The sequence below is a fragment of the Aegilops tauschii genome, chromosome 5, assembly GCF_002575655.3.
Source record: "Aegilops tauschii subsp. strangulata cultivar AL8/78 chromosome 5, Aet v6.0, whole genome shotgun sequence".
Lineage (NCBI taxonomy): Eukaryota > Viridiplantae > Streptophyta > Magnoliopsida > Poales > Poaceae > Aegilops > Aegilops tauschii.
Window position 1 is genome coordinate 359,848,984 of NC_053039.3, and position 5,411 is coordinate 359,854,394.

A 5,411-nucleotide genomic window follows, 5' to 3' on the forward strand; every position below is an offset into this window, starting at 1 on the left:
TATTTCATCTAGCCTCTGGTTATATGTGGTTTTGTGTTTTAATTAGTGTTTGTGCCAAGTGAAACCTATAGGATCTTCTTGGATGATAGTTATTTGATCTTGCTGAAAAAATCAGAAACTTTCTGCTCACGAAAACAATTGTTAAAAATCACCAGAACGTGATAAAATACTGATTCCAATTGCAGTAGATAAATAATCAAATTATCTAGGTATTCCTATTTTGGTAGAATTTTTGAGTTACAGGGAGTTTGCGTTTGATACAGATTACTACAGACTGTTCTGTTTTTGACAGATTCTGTTTTTCGTGTGTTGTTTGCTTATTTTGATGAATCTATGGCTAGTATCGGGGGGTATGAACCATAGAGAAGTTGGAATACAGTAGGTTTAACACCAATATAAATAAAGAATGAGTTCATTACAGTACCTTAAAGTGGTGGTTTGTTTTATCTCGCTAACGGAGCTCATGAGATTTTCTGTTGAGTTTTGTGTTGTGAAGTTTTCAAGTTTTGGGTAAAGATTTGATGAATTATGGAATAAGGAGTGGCAAGAGCCTAAGCTTGGGGATGCCCAAGGCACCCCAAGGTAAAATTCAAGGACAACCAAAAGCCTAAGCTTGGGGATGCCCCGGAAGGCATCCCCTCTTTCGTCTTCGTCCATCGGTAACTTTACTTGATGCTATATTTTTATTCACCACATGATATGTGTTTTGCTTGGAGCGTCTTGTATGATTTGAGTCTTTGCTTTTTAGTTTTCCATAATCATCCTTGCTGTGCACACCTTTTGGGAGAAACACACATGAATCAGAATTTATTAGAATACTCTATGTGCTTCACTTATATCTTTTGAGCTAGATAATTTTTGCTCTAGTGCTTCACTTATATCTTTTTAGAGCACGGTGGTGGCTTTATTTTATAGAAATTATTGATATCTCATGCTTCACTTAAATTATTTTGAGAGTCCTTTAGAACAGCATGGTAATTTGCTTTGGTTTAAAATTAGTCCTAATATGATAGGCACCCAAGATGGATATAATAAAAACTTCCATCTAGAGTGCATTGAATACTATGAGAAGTTTGATACTTGATGATTGTTTTGAGATATGAAGATTGTGATATTAAAGTTGTGCTAGTTGAGTAATTGTGAATTTGAGAAATACTTGTGTTGAAGTTTGCAAGTCCCGTAGCATGCACGTATGGTAACAGTTGTGTAACAAATTTGAAACATGAGGTGTTCTTTGAGTGTCATCCTTTGTGTGGAGGTCGGGATCGCGCGATGGTTAACTCCTACCAACCCTTCCCCTAGGCGCATGCGTGTAGTGCTTGGTTTTGATGTCTTGTAGATTTTTGCAATAAGTATGTGAGTTCTTTATGACTAATGTTGAGTCCATGGATTATATGCACTCTTACCCTTCCATCATTGCTAGCCTCTTCGGTACCGTGCATTGCCCTTTGTCACCTTGAGAGTTGGTGCAAACTTCGCCGGTGCATCCAAACCCCGTGATATGATACGCTCTATCACACATAAACCTCCTTATCTCTTCCTCAAAACAGCCACCATACCTACCTATTATGGCATTTCCATAGCCATTCCAAGATATATTGCCATGCAACTTTCCACCATTTCATTTACCATGACACGCTTCATCATTTTCATATTGCCTTGCATGATCATGTAGTTGACATCGTATTTGTGGCAAAGCCACCATTCATAATTCTTTCATACATGTCACTCTTGAGTCATTGCCCATTCCGGTACACCGCCAGAGGCATTCATATAGAGTCATATTTTGTTCTAGTATCGAGTTGTAAATAAATAGAAGTGTGATCATCATCATTCATAGAGCATTGTTCCAAAAAGGCCAAATAAAAAAAGAGGCCCAAAAAAAGGAGAAAAGAAATAAAAAGGGACAATGCTACTATCCTTTTTCCACACTTGTGCTTCAAAGTAGTACTGTGATCTTTATAATAGAGAGTCTCTTGTTTTGTCACTTTCATATACTAGTGGGAATTTTTCATTATAGAACTTGGCTTGTATATTCCAACAATGGGCTTCCTCAAATGCCCTAGGTCTTCGTGAGCAAGCAAGTTGGATGCACACCCACTTAGTTTCTTTTGTTGAGCTTTCATACATTTATAGCTCTAGTGCATCCGTTGCATGGCAATCCCTACTCCTTGCATTGACATCAACTGATGGGCATCTCCCTAGCCCGTTGATTAGTCGCGTCAATGTGAGACTTTCTCCTTTTTTGTCTTCTCCACACAATCCCCATCATCATATTCTATTCCACCCATAGTGCTATGTCCATGGCTCACGCTCATATATTGCGTGAAAGTTGAGAAAGTTTGAAAATTCTAAAGTATGAAACAATTGCTTGGCTGAAACTGGGGTTGTGCATGATTTGAATATTTTGTGTGACGAAGATGGAACATAGCCAAACTATATGATTTTGTGGGGATGAACTTTCTTTGGCCATGTTATTTTGAGAAGACATAATTGCTTAGTTTGTATGCTTGAAGTATCATTATTTTTATGTCGATATTAAACTTTTATCTTGAATCTTTCGGATCTGAATATTCATGCCACAATAAAGAAAATTACATTGAAAAATATGCTAGGTAGCATTCCACATCCAAAATTCTGTTTTTATCATTTACCTGCTCGAGGACGAGCATGAATTAAGCTTGGGGATGCTTGATACGTCTCCAACATATCTATAAGTTTTGATTGTTCCATGCTATTATATTATCTGTTTTGGATGTTTAATGGGCTTTATTATACACTTTTATATTATTTTGGGACTAACCTACTAATCGGAGGCCAGTCCAAATTGCTGTTTTTTTTGCCTATTTCAGTGTTTCGCAGAAAAGGAATATCAAACGGAATCCAAACGGAATGAAACCTTCGGGAGAGTTATTTTTGGAACAAACGTGATCCAGGAGACTTGGAGTGGACGTCAAGGAAGCAACGAGGCGGCCATGAGGTAGGGAGGCGCGCCCCCACCCTCGTGGCTCCCCCAACCAGCTTCTTTCGCCTATATATACTCATATACCCCGTGAACATCCGAGAGCACCACGAAACTCTATTCCACCGCCGCAACCTTCTGTACCCGCGAGATCCCATCTTGGGGCCTTTTCCGGTGCTCCACCGGAGGGGGAATCGATCACGGAGGGCTTCTACATCAACACCATAGCTTCTCTGATGATGTGTGAGTAGTTTACCTTAGACCTTCGGGTCCATAGTTATTAGCTAGATGGCTTCTTCTCTCTTTTTGGATCTCAATACAAAGTTCTCCTTGATCTTCTTGGAGATCTATTTGATGTAATTCTTTTTGTGGTGTGTTTGTCGAGACCCGATGAATTGTGGGTTTATGATCAAGATTATCTATGAACAATATTTGGTTCTTCTCTGAATTCTTATATGTATGATTTGATATCTTTGCAAGTCTCTTCGAATTATCAGTTTGGTTTGGCCTACTAGATTGATCTTTCTTGCAATGGGAGAAGTGCTTAGCTTTGGGTTCAATCTTGCGGTGTCCTTTCCCAGTGACAGCAGGGGCAGCAAGGCACATATTGTATTGTTGCCATCGAGGATAAAAATATGGGGTTTATATCATATTGCTTGAGTGTATCCCTCTACATCATGTCATCTTGCCTAATGTGTTACTCTGTTCTTATGAACTTAATACTCTAGATGCATGCTGGATAGCGGTCGATGTGTGGAGTAATAGTAGTAGATGCAGAATCGTTTCGATCTACTTGTCGCGGACGTGATGCCTATATACATGATCATGCCTAGATATTCTCATAACTATGCACTTTTTTATCAATTGCTCGACAGTAATTCGTTCACCCACCGTAATATTTATGCTATCTTGAGAGAAGCCACTAGTGAAACCTATGGCCCCCGGGTCTATTTTCCATCATATTAATCTTCCAACAACTAGCCATTTCTGGCGCCGTTTATTTTGCAACCTGTACTTTTCAATCTATACAACAAAAATACCAAAAATATTTATAATATTATCTCTATCATATCTCACTTTTGCAAGTGGACGTGAAGGGATTGACAACCCCTTTATCGCGTTGGTTGCAAGGTTCTTATTTGTTTGTGCAGGTACGAGGGATTTGCGTGTAGCCTCCTACTGGATTGATACCTTGGTTCTCAAAAACTGAGGGAAATACTTACGCTACTTTGCTGCATCACCCTTTCCTATTCATGGAGAACCAACGCAGTGCTCAAGAGGTAGCATTGCCCACGGGTCATCCAAAACAACCGTTTGCATTGAAGGTATGCACAAATCCTGCGCTTCTTTCACTTTGCATACGGGTGTTCTATCTAAATTGTTTGCGATCAAGAGCTGCAGAAATCCTGCTTGGCACATTTTCTCTTGGCTTCCTGGGGAAGCTATTGGTTTGCATACGGGTGTTCTAACTAAAATGTTTGCGATGAGTGTTTTATATTTAAAATATGAATTAAACTGCCGCTTGGGCGCCATTAATGGAGAGGATGCGAGCAAGGTGGGCGACCATGGAAATCAAAGGGCTCGCTTCCGAGTGAGCCTGTGCAACGTACAGCTCGCACGCTTCCCGGCGAGCCTGCGCACTCGAGGACAGCTTGCACGCCTCTCGGTCAGCCTACGCACCGGACGGCGCTCGCACGCCTCCCGTTCAGTCAAGGTCAAGCAGCTGTCCGCACGGCACCTCCTACAACCATTAAAACCAAGACACGCGGCGTCACGTGAATGGTTAATAGAATTTTGGATTTACTAGAATTTAAAAACCAGGCATCTCAATGTTTTGCCGCCAATCAACGGTGCCCTGGTGTTTGAAATTCATTCCCATTTCTTGCATGGGACCTAAGCATGCACCCAAGGACACAAATTTGATTTTTCAACCAATTTATATGCACTGGAGCATGTGCATGTAGTTCAAATTTGAATTATGCACATAAATGCATTGAAAACTCAGTTAATGCATAAAAATGTCCAAATGAACCCTGAAAAATCACAAAAATTCACACAACACTCCTGTTGTTCTATGTTGACATGAGAAAAAAAATTGAAAGCAATAAGAGGCAATGGATACCGTTTCGTCCCCAAAGGTGGGACGTTCCCTACTGAAAACCATCATGCTTGTTGTGAGAAACTTCGGTTTCTGAGAAGCATATACCCAAACCTGCCCCAAATGGGACAAAATTTGTACCACGGCATGTTGATGCCGCTCCATGATAGCATGCCAAGTTTCATGAATTTCATACGAGTTTTGGATTTACTAGAATTTAAAAACCAGGCATCTCAATGTTTTGCCGGCAATCAACGGTGCCATGATGTTTGAAATTCATTCCCATTTCTTGCATGGGACCTAAGCATGCACCCAAGGACACAAATTTGATTTTTCAACCAATTTATATGC